This window comes from Kogia breviceps, chromosome 4 (genome assembly GCF_026419965.1).
Source record: "Kogia breviceps isolate mKogBre1 chromosome 4, mKogBre1 haplotype 1, whole genome shotgun sequence".
NCBI lineage: Eukaryota > Metazoa > Chordata > Mammalia > Artiodactyla > Physeteridae > Kogia > Kogia breviceps.
The window spans coordinates 50,764,377-50,780,982 of record NC_081313.1 but is presented as its reverse complement, the minus strand read 5'-3'; positions in this window follow the sequence as shown (position 1 = coordinate 50,780,982).

Here is a 16,606-nt window from a genome sequence, read left to right as displayed (position 1 = left end):
TCTGACAGAGGTGAGGTTATAGCCCATTGTGGTTAAATTTGCATTTCCCTGATAATTAGTGATGCTGAGCACCTTTTCGTGTACTATTGGCCATCTGTATGTCTTCATTGGAAAAATGTCTATTCAGGTCTCCTGCCCGCTTTTAATTGGATTTAAGAAAATAATTAATTTACTTTTTGCTATTAAGTTGTATGAGTTCTTTATATATTTTGGATATTAACTTCTTATAAGATATATAATTTACAAATATTTTCTCCCATTCAGTATGTTGCCTTTTCATTTCATTGATGGTTTCCATTGCCATACAGAAGATTTTTCAGTCTGATATCATCCCACCTATTTATTTATTATTTTTGCCTTTGGTTTGGTGTCAAATCTAAAAAATCTTTGCCAAGACAGATAACAAGGAACTTGCTGCCTATGTTTCCTTCTACGAATTTTATGCTTTCAGGTCTTAAGTTCAAATCTTTGATCAATATTGAGTTAATTTTGGGGTATGGTGTAAGATAGTGGTCCAGTTTCATTCTTTTGCATGTTTCTGTCCAGTTTTCTCAACAATATTTAATGAAGAGAGACTGACTGGGTCCCACTGTGTATTCTTGGCTGCTCTGTTGTAAATTAATTTACTATATATGTGTGGGTTTATTTCTGGGCTCTCCATTCAGTTCCGTTGATCTATGCATCTGTTTTTATGCCAATACCATACAGTTTTGATTATTATAGTCTTGTAATATAGTTTGAAATCAGGGAGCATGATGCATCCAGATTTGTTTTTTTCTCAAAGTTGCTTTGGCTATTAAAGGTCTTTAATGGTTTCATACAAATTTTATGATTATTTGTTCTAGTTCTGTGAAAAATGCCATTGGAGTATTGACAGGGATTGCATTGAATCTGTAGATTGCTTTTGGTAGTATGGACACTTCAATGATATATATTCTTCCAATCCATGAACATAAATTATCTTTCCATTTATTTGTGTCTTCTTCAATTTCTTTCATCAGTGTTTAATTTTTATTTATTTATTTATTTTTAAACATCTTTATTGGAGATAATTGCTTTACAATGGTGTGCTAGTTTCTGCTTTATAACAAAGTGAATCAGTTATACATATACATGTTCCCATATCTCTTCCCTCTTGCGTCTTCCCACCTCCCACCCTCCCTATCCCGCCCCTCTAGGTGGTCACAAAGCACCAAGCTGATCTCCCTGTGCTGTGTGGCTGCTTCCCACTAGCTAACTATTCTACGTTTGGTAGTGTATATATGTCCATGACACTCTCACTTTGTCACAGCCTACCCTGCCTCCTCCCCACATCCTCAAGTCCATTCTCAAGTAGGTCTGCGTCTCCATTCCTGTCTTACCCCTAGGTTCTTCATGACCTTTTTTTTTTCTTAGATTCCATATATATATGTTAGCATACGGTATTTGTTTTCCTATTTCTGACTTACTTCACTCTGTATGACAGACTCTAGGTCCATCCACCTCACTACAAATAACTCAATTTCGTTTCTTTTTATGGCTGAGTAATATTCCATTGTACATATGTGCCACATCTTCTTTATCCATTCATCTGATGATGGACACTTAGGTTGTTTCCATGTCCTGGCTATTGTAAATAGAGCTGCAATGAACATTTTGGTACATGACTCTTTTTGAATTATGGTTTTCTCAGAGTACATGCCCAGTAGTGGGATTGCTGGGTCATATGGTAGTTCTATTTGTAGTTTTTTAAGGAACCTCCATACTGTTCTCCATAGTGGCTGTATCAATTTACATTCCCACCAGCAGTGCAAGAGTGTTCCCTTTTCTCCACACCCTCTCCAGCATTTATTGTTTCTAGATTTTTTGATGATGGCAATTCTGACTGGTGTGAGATGATGTCTCATTGTAGTTTTGAATTGCATTTCTCTAATGATTAATGATGTTGAGCATTCTTTCATGTGTTTGTTGGCAATCTGTATATCTTCTTTGGAGGAATGTCTATTTAGGTCTTCTGCCCATTTTTGGATTGGGTTGTTTGTTTTTTTGATATTGAGCTGCATGAGCTTCTTGTAAATTTTGGAGATTAATCCTTTGTCAGTTGCTTCATCTGCAAGTATTTTCTCCCATTCGGAGGGTTGTCTTTTGGTCTTGTTTATGGTTTCCTTTGCTGTGCAAAAACTTTTAAGTTTCATTAGGTCCCATTTGTTTATTTCTGGTTTTATTTCCATTCTCTAGGAGGAGGGTCAAAAAGGATCTTGCTGTGATTTATGTCATAGAGTGTTCTGCCTATGTTTTCCTCAAAGAGTTTGATAGTTTCTGGCCTTACATTTAGGTCTTTAACCCATTTTGAGTTTATTTTTGTGTATGGTGTTAGGGAGTGTTCTAATCTCATACTTTTATATGTAGCTGTCCACTTTTCCCAGCACCACTTATTGAAGAGGCTGTCTTTTCTCCATTGTATATTCTTGCCTCCTTTATCAAAGATAAGGTGACCATATGTGCATGGGTTTATCTCTGGGCTTGCTATCCTGTTCCATTGATCTATATTTCTGTTTTTGTGCCAGTACCATATTGTCTTGATTACTATAGCTTTGTAGTATAGTCTGAACTCAGGGAGCCTGATTCCTCCAGTTCCATTTTTCGTTCTCAAGATTGCTTTGACAATTTGGGGTCTTTTGTGTTTCCATACAAATTGTGAAATATTTTGTTCTAGTTCTGTGAAAAAGTCCAGGGGTAGTTTGATAGGGATTGCATTGAATCATTAGATTGCTTTGGGTAGTAGAGTCATTTTCACAATGTTGATTCTTCCAATCCAAGAACATGGTATATCTCTCCATCTATTTGTATCATCTTTAATTTCTTTCATCAGTGTCTTATAATTTTCTGCATGCAGGTCTTTTGTCTCCTTAGGTAGGTTTATTCCTAGATATTTTATTCTTTTTGTTGCAATGGTAAATGGGAGTGTTTCCTTAATTTCACTTTCAGATTTTTCATCATTATTGTGTAGGAATGCCAGAGATTTCTGTACATTAATTTTGTATCCTGCTACTTTACCAAATTCATTGATTAGCTCTAGTAGTTTTCTGATAGCATCTTTAGGATTCTCTATGTATAGTATCATGTCATCTGCAAACAGTGACAGCTTTAATTCTTCTTTTCCTATTTGGATTCCTTTTATTTCTTTTTCTTCTCGCATTGCTGTGACTAAAACTTCCAAAACTAAGTTGAATAAGAGGGGTGAGAGTGGGAAACCTTGTTTGTTCCTGATCTTAGTGGAAATGGTTTCAGTTTTTCACCATTGAGGATGATGTTGGCTGTGGGTTTGTCATATATGGCCTATATTATGTTGAGGAAAGTTCCCTCTATGCCTACTTTCTGCAGGGTTTTTATCATAAATGGGTGTTGAATTTTGTCAAAAGCTTTCTATGCATCTATTGAGATGATCATATGCTTTTTCTCCTTCAGTTTGTTGATATGGTGTATCACCTTGATTGATTTGCGTATCATGAAGAATGCTTGCATTCCTGGAATAAGCCCCACTTGATCATGGTGTATGATCCTTTTAATGTGCTGTTGGATTCTGTTTGCTAGTATTTTGTTGAGGATTTTTGCATCTATGTTCATCAGTGATACAGTTGAGGAAAGTTCCCCGTATGCCTACTTTCTGCAGGGTTTTTATCATAAATGGGTGTTGAATTTTGTCAAAAGCTTTCTCTGCATCTATTGAGATGATCATATGGTTTTTCTCCTTCAGTTTGTTGATATGGTGTATCACATTGATTGATTTGCGTATATTGAAGAATCCTTGCATTCCTGGAATAAACCCCACTTGATCATGGTGTATGATCCTTTTAATGTGCTGTTGCTATGTGTTTGCTAGTATTTTGTTGAGGATTTTTGCATCTATGTTCATCAGTGATACTGGCCTGTAGTTTTCTTTCTTTGTGACATCTTTGTCTGGTTTTGGTATCAGGGTGATGGCGTCCTTGTAGAATGAGTTTGGGAGTGTTCCTCCCTCTGCTATCTTTTGGAAGAGTTTGAGAAGGATAGGTTTTTGCTCTTCTCTAAATGTTTGTTAGAATTCGCCCGTGAAGCCATCTGGTCCTGGGCTTTTGTTTGTTGGAAGATTTTTAACCACAGTTTCAATTTCAGTGCTTGTGATTATTTTCCATTTCTTCCTGGTTCAGTCTCGGCAGCTTGTGCATTTCTAAGAATTTGTCCATTTTATTAGCATAGAGTTGCTTGTAGTAATCTCTCATGATCCTTTGAATTTCTGCAGTGTCAGTTGTTACTTCTCCTTTTTCATTTCTAATTCTCTTGATTTGAGTCTTCTCCCTTTTTTTCTTGATGAGTCTGGCTAATAGTTTATCAATTTTGTTTATCTTCTCAAAGAACCAGCTTTTAGTTTTATTGATCTTTGCTATCGTTTCCTTGATTTCTTTTTCATTTATTTCTGATCTGATCGTTATGATTTCTTTCCTTCTGCTAAATCTGGGGTTTTTTGTCCTTCTTTCTGTAATTGCTTTAGGTGCAAAGTTAGGTTGTTTATTCAAGATGTTTCCTATTTCTTAAGGTATGATTGTATTGCTATAATCTTCCCTCTTAGAACTGCTTTTGCTGTATCCCATAGGTTTTGGGTCATCTTGTCTCCATTGTCATTTGTTTCTAAGTACTTTTTGATTTCCTCTTTGATTTCTTCAGTGATCACTTCGTTATTAATTAGTGTATTGTTTAGCCTCCATGTGTTTGTATTTTTTACAGATCTTTTCCTGTAATTGATATCTAGTCTCATAGCGTTGTGGTCGGAAAAGATATTTGGTACGATTTCAATTTTCTTAAATTTACCAAGACTTGATATGTGACCCAAGATATGATCGATCCTGGAGAATGTTCCATGAGCACTTGAGAAGAATGTGTATTCTGCTGTTTTTGGATGTAATGTCCTATAAATATCAATTAAGTCCATCTTGTGTAATGTACCATTTAAAGCTTGTGTTGCCTTATTTATTTTCATTTTGGATGATCTGTCCATTGGTGACAGTGGGGTGTTAAAGTCCCCCACTATGATTGTGTTACTGTCGATTTCCCCTTTTATGGTTGTTAGTATTTGCCTTATGTATTGAGTTGCTCAATGCATATATTGGGTGCATAAATAGTTACAATTGTTATATCTTCTTCTTTGATCGATCCCTTGATCATTATGTAGTGTCCTTCTTTGTCTCTTGTCATAGTCTTTATTTTAAAGTCTATTTTGTCTGATATGAGAATTGCTACTCCAGCTTTCTTTTGATTTCCATTGGCCTGGACTATCTTTTTCCATCCCCTCACTTTCAGTCTGAATGTGACTCTAGGTCTGAAGTGGGTCTCTTGTAGACATCATATATATGGGTCTTGTTTTTGTATCTATTCAGCCAGTCTGTGTCTTTTGGTGAGAGAATTTAATTCATTTACATTTAAGGTAATTATCGATATGTATGTTCCTATTCCCATTTTCTTAATTGTTTTGCATTTGTTATTGTAGGTCTTTTCCTTCTCTTGTGTTACTTGCCTAGAGAAGTTCCTTCAGCACTTGTTGTAAAGCTGGTTTGGTGGTGCTGAACTCTCTCAGCTTTTGCTTGTCTGTGAAGGTTTTAATTTCTCCATCAAATCTGAATGAGATCCTTGATGGATAGAGTAATCTTGGTTGTAGGTTTTTCTCCTTCATCACTTTAAATATGTCCTGCCACTCCCTTCTGGCTTGCAGAGTTTCTGCTGAAAGATCAGATGTTAACCTTATGGGGATTTCCTTGTGTGTTAATTTTTGTTTTCCCTTGCTGCTTTTAATATGTTTTTTTTTTTGTATTTAATTTTTGACAGTTTGATTAATATGTGTCTTGGCATGTTTCTCCTTGGATTTATCCTGTATGGGACTCTGTGCTTCCTGGACTTGATTAACTATCTCCTTTCCCATATTAGGGAAGTTTTCAGCTATAATCTCTTCAAATATTTTCTCAGTCCCTTTCTTTTTCTCTTCTTCTTCTGGGACCCCTATAATTCAAATGTTGGTGCGTTTAATATTGTCCCAGTGGTCTCTGAGACTGTCCTCAGTTCATTTCATTCTTTTTTCTTTATTGTGCTCTGCAGTAGTTATTTCCACTATTTTATCTTCCAGGTCACTTATCCATCCTTCTGCCTCAGTTATTCTGCTATTGATCCCATCTAGAGTATTTTTAATTTCTTTTATTGTGTTGTTCATTGTTGCTTGTTTCCTCTTTAGTTCTTCTAGTTCCTTGTTAAATGATTCTTGCATTTTCTCTATTTTAAGATTTTGGATCATTTTTACTATCATTATTCTGAATTCTTTTTCAGGTAGACTGCCTATTTTCTCTTCATTTATTAGGTCAGGTGGGTTTTTATCTTGCTTCTTCTAATGCTGTGTGTTTTTCTGTCTTCTCATTTTGCTTATCTTACTGTGTTTGGGGCCTCCTTTTTGTAGGCTGCAGGTTCGTAGTTCCCGTTGTGTTTGGTTTGTGTCCCCAGTGGCTAAAGTTGGTTCAGTGGGTTGTGTAGGTTTCCTGGTGGAGGGGACTAGTGCCTGTGTTCTGGTGGATGAGCCTGGATCTTGTCTTTCTGGTGGGCAGGTCCATGTGTGGTGGTGTGTTTTGGGGTGTCTGTGGCCTTATTATGTTTTTAGGCAGCCTCTCTGCTAATGGGTGGGGTTGTGTTCTTCTCTTGCTAGTTGTTTGGAATAGGGTGTCCAGCACTGTTCGTTGCTGGTCCTTGAGTGAAGCTGGGTGTTGGTGTTGAGATGGAGATCTCTGGGAGATTTTCACCGTTTGATATTATGTGGAGCTGGGAGGTATCTTGTGGACCAGTGTCCTGAAGTTGGTTCTCCCACCTCAGAGGCATACCACTGACTCCTGGCTGCAGCACTAAGAGCCTTTCCTCCACACAGCTCAGAATAAAAGGGAGGAAAAGAAGAAAGAAAGAAAGAAAGAGAGAGAGAGAGAGAGAGAGAGAGAGAGAGAGAGAGAGAGAGAGAGAGAGAGAGAGAAAGGAAGAAAGAAAGAAGATAAAATAAAATAAATTTATTGAAATAAAAAATAATTATAAAGAAAAATAAATTTTTTAAGTAAAAAAAAAAAAAAAGGACAGTCAGAACCCTAGGACAAATGGTGAAAGCAAAGCTATACAGACAAAATCTCACACAGAAGCATACACATACACACTAACAAAATGAGGAAAAGGGGAAAAAATAATATATTTTGCTCTCAAAGTCTACTTCCTCAATTTGGGATGATTCACTGTCTATTCACGTATTCCACCGTTGCAGGGTACATCAAGTTGATTGTGGATATTTAATCCGCTGCTCCTGAGGCTGCTGGGAGACATTTCCCTTTCTCTTCTTTGTTCGCACAGCTCCTGGGGTTCAGCTTTGGATTTGGCCCCACCTCTGCGTATAGGTCGCCGGAGGGCGTCTGTTCTTCGCTCAGATGGGGCGGGGTTAAAGGAGCAGCTGATTCGGGGGTCTGGCTCACTCAGCCCGGGGGGAGTGAGGGGCATGGAGTGCGGGGAAAGCCTGCGGCAGCAGAGGCCAGTGTGACGTTGCTCCAACCTGAGGTGCGCAGTGCGTTCTCCTGGGGAAGTTGTCCCTGGATCCAAGGACCCTTGCAGTGGTGGGCTGCACAGGCTCCAGGGAGGGGCAGTGTGGAGAGTGACCTGTGCTCGCCCACAGGGTTCTTGGTGGCGGCAGCAGTGGCCTTAGCGTCTCATGCCCGTCTCTGCGGTCTGCACTGTTAGCCGCAGCTCGCACCCGTCTCTGAAGCTCCTTTAAGCAGTGCTGTGAATCCCCTCTTCTCACGCACCAGGAAACAAAGAGGAAAGAAAAAGTCTCTTGCCTCTTTGGCAGCTCCAGGCTTTTCCCCAGACTCCCTCCTGGCTAGCCGTGGTGCACTAACCCCCTTCAGGCTGTGTTCACGCAGCCAAGCCCAGTCCTCTCCCTGGGATCCAACCTCCGAAGCCTGAGTCTCAGCTCCCAGCCCCCACCCGTCCCAGCGGGTGAGCAGACAAACCTGTCGGGCTGGTGAGTGCTGGTCAGCACTGGGCCTCTGTGCTGGAATCTTTCTGCTTTGCCCTCCACACCCCTGTTGCTGTGCTCTCCTCCGTGGCTCCGAAGGTTCCCATCACCCCTTGTCTCCACCAGTGAAGGGGCTTACTAGTGTGTGGAAACTTTTCCTCCTTCACAGCTCCCTCCCACTGGTGCAGGTCCCATCCCTATTCTTTTGTCTCCGTTTATTCTTTTTTCTTTCACCCTACCTAGGTACGTGGGGAGTTTCTTGCCTTTTGGGAGGTCTGAGGTCTTCTGCCAGCGTTCAGTGGGTGTTCTATAGGAGCAGTTCCACGTGTAGATTTATTTCTGATGTATCTGTGGGGAGGAAGGTGATCTCCGTGTCTTACTCTTCCACCATCTTCCCAGCTCTCGGACCTATTCCATCAGTGTTTTATAGTTTTCAGTGTATACGTCTTTCATGTCCTTGGTTAAATTTATTGCTAGGTTTTTTATTTTAATTTTTATTTTGATGCAATTGTAGAAAGATTGATTCTTAATGATATTATTTGAGTACAGGGATCCAGTTTTGCCTTAAACCAAAGTATTCCTACAATTTAAGTTAGGTGAACCAAATCCCTATAAAATTAACTCAGTTTGATTTGAGTTACTACCATTTGCAACCAAAAGAGTCCTCATTAATATTATACATAAAGAATAATTGTGCACAGGTATAAAATACATCAGACCAATTCATCATTTAGTACTTAGTCAGTGTTCACTATAAATAAGGCACTGTGGCAAAGAACAGAGAGAATGCAATAAAATTACAGATATGATTCCTTCTACGGTACTTACACTGGGAGGTGAACACACACACACACACACACACACACACACACTCGTGAAATCAAGAAGAACAATTAAATATATATTAATCTTATTTTCTGATGTGTATAAATACTTTAAGAATTTAGAGATGGGATCAACCTCTCTGTAGGCTGATGTTATTAGAAAAGACTACATGATAGAGCTGCAACCTGAGGTAGGAATATGTAGAATCTGGATAGATGAAGGAGTAGGGAGAGCTCTTCAGGGGTTGGCTAATAGCAAAGGCACAAGAGTGGAGTGGAGTGCACAAAGAGCCTGACCTGAACTGGAGAGAAGGAAGAGAGGCTAGTGTGAGAGTGCTGTGGGTAAGGTCACAGAATTAGGATAAATGACTCAGTTCCTTTGGTTTAGGAAAAGAAGGAGTACCGTAGGTGAGAAGCAGAGAAAACTTAACAGTTTTCTTCAGATGACAATAATGTACATGATTTGAGGCCACATTGGGAAGCAGATATACCAAAGGACTAACTTGATGTCTACCACTGACTTCTTATACTTTTAAAGGACTGCATTTGGGGGTTGAACTCCAGTGTTCTGAGGAATTGATGATGCAGATTATGGGCAGAGTGGGAGTTAGTGTTATCTAAACATAAAATGGTTCACATTACTTAGACCTTTTAGAGCAAAACAGAGGAGTTTGATCCTGATACTGGGTTGGGTAAGACCTTGGGCAAAAGAGGACTTCTGCCATTTCTTGATTATGTGAATTAAGATGAGGCAAGTGATGCTTTAAGAAAATTAATCTGGCAGTGATAGGTAGGATGCATTGGAATGAAGAGGTAGTGAAGCCATATATTAGGCTATTATCATAATCCAAGTGGACAAGGAGCCTGAGTGTGCCAGTAAGAATCAGGGAGAAATTTCAGACTATTTTAAGGTAACAGCATTACCTCAAGAAAGGACTGACTAGAAGATAATAGAAACTATCCAAGGTAAAAAGCAACAGCTATTTCAATATCCCATGGAAATAGCAAAACCCATTGGCAATTATCTCTGAAATTTGCATCTAACTTTGACTCTATAGAGCTGTTCCTGTCTTGTATGTACACAGGACATGTACCCATTGGCCAAACTCCAGCCTGCTTTGTCCATGGATTCTACTGTGACCTCTTTCCCATTAACTAGACCTCTTTCCAGCCAACCATGGCTCCGGCCTATGTCTTATCTGCACCTTCCCAAAGCTAAACACTAATCAGCTACTGCTTTGTTGGCCCGATTTCCTTTTGCTGGCCCCACCAACCTTGCCTGCAGTGGCCACTCCTTCCAACACAACTTGGTTCTTTTGAGGACACTTCTGGGCCAGCCAAGTATGCTGAAACACACACTGGGGAAACACTGTAGTGGACAGGTTATGTCTGCAGAACCAGTTCCTTAACTGTCCTCTGACACAGCTCATTTCTGGCCATTCTATTTGCTACTTTACTTCATTCTCTGGTTCCTCTTTGCTCTCTCATTCTCTCTCTTTCATTCTCTCTCTCCCTCTCTCCCTGTCTCTCTCTAATAATCACACAACTGACATAAGCGTGACTTTTCCTTGTTCTAAAAAGACACATATTCAGATAAGGATAAAGTTCTCTTTGTTCACCATCCCAGGCTCAGTCCTCTCCTGCCTCTGCAGAAATAATCCTTCTAATCATTTTGCTGTGCAGATCTTCTGTTACACAACTGTATACTTACATGTCCTTGAAAAAACATGTATTTCATTATTTTTATATATGTGTATGTTTTTATAGAAATTATATATTATATGTATCATTCTACAACATGCCTTTCTTTTTTCTGTTTTACTGTGTCTTTGCAGAGGCTTCTGTATTAGTGCACATCTACTTCAATCTTGTACTTCTGTGTGATATTCTGAATAACAGATACATCACAGTTTACTAAACCATTCTCTAGTTGGGACATTTAGATTATTTCTAATACTTTAATAATATCAATAATGCTGCAGTAAAATTCTTAAGCATGCCCTCTTCTTCATATGCCTTCATATGTGGGTATATATTTCATTAGTGTATATGAAGAAGTGAAATTGCTGGGTCATAGAGTATACGCATTTACATTTGTAAGAGATACTCTGAAATTTCTTTCCAAGGTGGCTATAACAAATTACATGCATGTTGGCTATTTTTGAGAGTACCTGTTTCCCCACATACTGGTCAGTTTCATATCATTAAACTTTTGAATTTGTGCCAATTTGACTCTTCATCTTGATGCTATATTCTTACCTCTCAGCCTTCCAGTTTCTCTTAGGATTTCACTGATTTAGTCCTTCTTAGCAAAGAATCTCTGTAGACTGGTACTCTATAGCCTGGTAATGATCCCCTCCACACACTTGCGATACTACCCTCCCACCCATCATGGTCCCAGATGCCTGCTCACATAAGTAGTCTTGAGTGGGTGCAGCCCATCTCCAAAAGACTGGGCTTCCAAATTGCTTACTCTTAGGACAAAGAGGCAGGGCAGGGGTGAGAGAAAGGAGAAAAAGATGAATTAACACTTCCTAGTCTAAGAAATTGGAAAATGGAGCTTTCCTTGATAGAACTGGGCAGTTGAAGATATTAGGGCTGGAGATGAAAATTTAGAAGTTAGAAGCAAAAGGGGATCAGGGAAGCCTTGAGAATGGATGTGTCTCTAAGAAGGAGTAAGTGTAGGAAGGGAAAAAGGCAAAGGGGTGACATGTCCGGAGACATGTCAGCAGATAAGAGGTGTGATACAGGAAAGAGTCAACAGAGGGATGGAGAAGGAATGGCCAGGAAAACAGAGGAAGACACCACTGAATTAGGTGTCACAGAGCAAAGGGAAGAGTCACTTTCAGGGAGTGAGCTGCCTGTTGTCCCAGAGATATCAAATATGAAAGGGATTTAGTAAAATACCTTTTGGCAAGAAGAGGTCAGTATGTAAATCTAATAAATGGAAGGAGCAAAACCCAAACTGTAAGTGAGCAATGAGGGTAAGAAGTGGAAGAAGCATGTGGGGACCATAAGCATGAGGGGAAGGACAGAAATAGGACATTGTTACAGAATGGCAGGTTCTGATAAGTGCACGTTTACCTTTTTTTCTTTTTTAACATCTTTATTGGAGTATAATTGCTTTACAATGGTGTGTTAGTTTCTGCTTTATAACAAAGTGAATCAGCTATACATATACATATATCCCCATATCTCCTCCCTCTTGTGTCTCCCTCGCTTCTAGGTGGTCACAAAACACCAAGCTAGTCTCTCTGTGCTATGCGACTGCTTCCCACTAGCTATCTATTTTACATTTGGTAGTGTATATATAAGTCCATGCCACTCGCATACTTCGTCCCAGCTTACCCTTCCCCCTCCCCGTGTCCTCAAGTCCATTCTCTACGTCTGTGTCTTTATTCTTGTCCTGCCCCATGGTTCTTCAGAACCATTTTTTTTTAAGATTACGTATATATATGTTAGTATATGGTATTTGTTTTTATCTTTCTGACTTACTTCACTCCACTCTGTATGACAGACTCTAGGTCCATCCACCTCACTACAAATAACTCAATTTCATTTCTTTTTATGGCTGAGTGATATTCCCTTCTATATATGTGCCACGTCTTCTTTATCCATTCATCTGTCAGTGGACACTTAGGTTGCTTCCATGTCCTGGCTATTGTAAATAGAGCTGCCATGAACATTGTGGTACATGACTCTTTCTGAATTATGGTTTTCTCAGAGTATATACCCAGTAGTGGGATGGCTGGGTCCTATGGTAGTTCTATTTTTAGATTTTTTGTTTTGTTTTGTTTTTTGTGGTATGTGGGTCTCTTACTGTGTGGCCTCTCCCATTGTGGAGCTCAGGCTCTGGATGCACAGGCTCAGTGGCCGTGGCTCACAGGGCCAGCCGCTCCACGGCATGTGGGATCTTCCGGGACCGGGACATGAACCCGTGTCCCCTGCATCGGCAGGCGGATTCTCAACCACCGTGCCACCAGGGAAGCCTTATTTTTAGATTTTTAAGGAGCCTCCGTACTGTTCTCCATAGTGGTATATCAATTTACATTCCCACCAACAGTGTAGGGAGGTACCTTTTTCTCCACACCCTCTCTAGAATTTATTGTTTGTAGATTTTTTGATGATGGCCATTTTGACTGGTGTGAGGTGATACCTCATTGTAGTTTTGATTTGCATTTCTCTAATGATTAGTGATGTTGAGCATCCTTTCATGTGTTTGTTGGCAATCTGTATATCTTCTTTGGAGAAATGTCTATTTAGGTCTTCTGCCCATTTCTGGATTGGGTTGTTTGTAGCTGCATGAGCTGCTTGTAAATTTTGGAGATTAATCCTTTGTCAGTTGCTTCATTTGCAAATATTTTCTCCCATTCTGAGGGTTGTCTTTTCATCTTGTTTATGGTTTCCTTTGCTGTGAAGAAGCTATTAAGTTTCATTAGGTCCCATTTGTTTAGTTTTGTTTTTATTTCCATTTCTCTAGGAGGTGGGTCAAAAAGGATCTTGCTGTGATTTATGTCATAGAGTGTTTTGCCTATGTTTTCCTCTAAGAGTCTTATAGTGTCTGGCTTTACATTTAGGTCTTTAATCCATTTTGAGTTTATTTTTGTGTATGGTGTTAGGGAGTGTTCTAATTTCATTCTTTTACATGTAGCTGTCCAGTTTTCCCAGCACCACTTATTGAAGAGGCTGTCTTTTCTCATTGTATATTCTTGCTCCTTTATCAAAAATAAAGTGACCATATGTGTGTGGGTTTATCTCTGCAGATGACATGATACTGTACGTAGAGAATCCTAAAGATGCTACCAGAAAACTACTAGAGCTAATCAATGAATTTGGTAAAGTAGCAGGATACAAAAGGAATGCACAGAAATCTCATGCGTTCCTATACACTAAGGATGAAAAATCTGAAAGAGAAATTAAGGAAACACTCCCATTTACCATTGCAACAAAAAGAATAAAATACCCAGGAATAAACCTACCTAAGGAGAAAAAAGACTTGTATGCAGAAAACTACAAGACACTGATGAAAGAAATTAAAGAGGATACAAACAGATGGAGAAATATACCATGTTCTTGGATTGGAAGAATCAACATTGTGAAAATGACTATACTACCCAAAGCAATCTGCAGATTCAATGCAATCCCTATCAAATTACCAATGGCATTTTTCACAGAACTAGAACAAAATATTTCACAATTTGTATGGAAACACAAAAGACCCCTAATAGCCAAAGCAATCTTGAGAAAGAAAAACGGAGCTGGAGGAATAGGCTCCAAGACTTCAGACTATACTACAAAACTACAGTAATCAAGACAATATGGTACTGGCACAAAAACAGAAATATAGATGAATGGAACACGATAGAAAGCCCAGAGATAAACCCACACACATATGGTCACCTTATTTTTGATAAAGGAGGCAAGAATATACAATGGAGAAAAAACAGCCTCTTCAATAAGTGGAGCTGGGAAAACTGGACAGCTACACGTAAAAGAATGAAGTTAGAACACTCCCTAACACCATACACAAAAATAAACTCACAATGGATTAAAGACCTAAATGTAAGGCCAGACACTATCAAATTGACAGCTTTACTTCTTCTTTTCTAATTTGGATTCCTTTTATTTCTTTTTCTTCACTGATTGCTGTGGCTAAAACTTCCAAAACTATGGTGAATAATAGTGGTGAGAGTGCGCAACCTTGTCTTGTTCCTGGCCTTAGAGGAAATGCCTTGAGTTTTTCACCACTGAGAATGATGTTGGCTGTGGGTTTGTCATATATGGCCTTTATTATGTTAGGGTAAGTTCCCTCTATGCCTACTTTCTGGAGGGTTTTAATCATAAATGGGTGTTGAATTTTGTCAAAAATTCAGCTTTTTCTGAATCTATTGAGATGATCATATGCTTTTACTCCTTTGTTAATACGGTTTATCACATTGATTGATTTGTGTATCCTGAAGAATCCTTGTATTCCTGGGATAAACCCCACTTGATCATGGTGTATGATCTTTTTTTTTTCTATTTGTCAACAATCAGCCTTTCACTCCATTTTATTATTATTTAATTCTATGGAAAAATCAAGTTTTATTACATTCTTTTTTTTCAATGGGGGGAAACTGTACACATAAGCATGATCAAACCTCTGTTAGAGCTGACTAATACTGATCTTATTGCCTCGAAGTCTCTCTTGTAGTGTCAAAGAAATTATGTTTAAGGTCCATCTGAAGGAAAAAAGCACTGGAGAGACAAGAAAGGACTCGGGTAAAAAGTTTCAGAGGATTGTAGGGAGATGGAACTTGCTGCTTAAAAAAATTATGTTGAGCTCTGGAGCATCTCCATTTCTTAACACACCTTCAAAGCATTTATTGGGATAGTTTTACCCATGTTTAAAGGCTCATATTATATGAGTTTGGGGGCTTTTATAAATTCAGAAATAAAGTAATATAAAGAGTAGAATATTGAAGGCTTTAGAGTAGGGCTATCAGAGACTCAATACTGCTAAATAAGTCCCCAAACAAAAATGTTCAGTCTTCCCCACCCCAAAACCTATGTGTAATAGGAGAAAATGCACAGCAAGAAGCAGAGGAAAAGCATGTATCCTGGAAGAAATCATACACTGAACAGTCTAGAAGCAAAGAAATAAACAAACAACATACATATACACAAAAGCCTAAGAAGCAGCTATTCTCCTCATATCTTTAGGTGAGTACCTCTACCCAGTAGATTACAGTTATGAAAACAACTCAGTTATTTTTTTTATAAAGTAAAAAACTGTTTCCCATCCTGCTCCATTTTCTAGAATCTTTCCTTTTTGATTGGTTGATGTAAACAAAAAACAAAGCACATAAACATACAAGTGTGCACATGTGTGCACACACACACACCCTCCTAAAATGTGAAAAATGCAGATATATAACGCTGGTATTAGAAATCACTTCAACTTTATACTTAGGAACTTATAGACCCTTGTTTTACCACCCAAAAATATTTTTCCTTGTCCTTATTCTTTAAATGCCCAACCACCAAAAGAAAAAAGGAAAAAAAATAAGAGGCTTTAAATGCATATGTTTCAAGTCAGTGTCTTGTTAACAAAAAAGGTAGCATTTTCTTCACTTTGGCCATTGTTAAAGATGCAGGCATAGATCAGGGAATGTTAAGACTAGCATGTATTAAAAATAAATGCGGGCTTCCCTGGTGGCGCAGTGGTTGAGAGTCCGCCTGCCGATGCAGGGGACACGGGTTCGTGCCCCGGTCCGGGAAGATCCCACATGCCGCGGAGCAACTGGGCCCGTGAGCCATGGCCGCTGAGCCTGTGCATCCCGAGCCTGCGCTCCACAAAGGGAGAGGCCACAACAGTGAGAGGCCCGTGTACCACAAAAAAAAATAAAATAAAATAAATGCAACATTAACAGAGCATATATCTTTCAATAAAGGATAAAACACTAACAGATACAAGTCAATGCACATATTTTAACTAGTGCAATTTTATCTACAATGGAGTAAATGTTATTTTGTGTGCCAGACATTGCAATACTGTTCATTTCCCTTTTATCATGCAAACATGCCAACTTTATCATTAAAAAAAACTTTATGGGGTTACATTCACGTTGCCCTCCCACCCAAATTAAGGGGGGAAAAAGTCAATAAAAGAGCTTCTCAAGATTTCATAACTATGAACATAAAGCTCCTAGATAATAGTGTATAGGATGAATTTTCAGATTTGTATTTAAAAAATTATAATTTA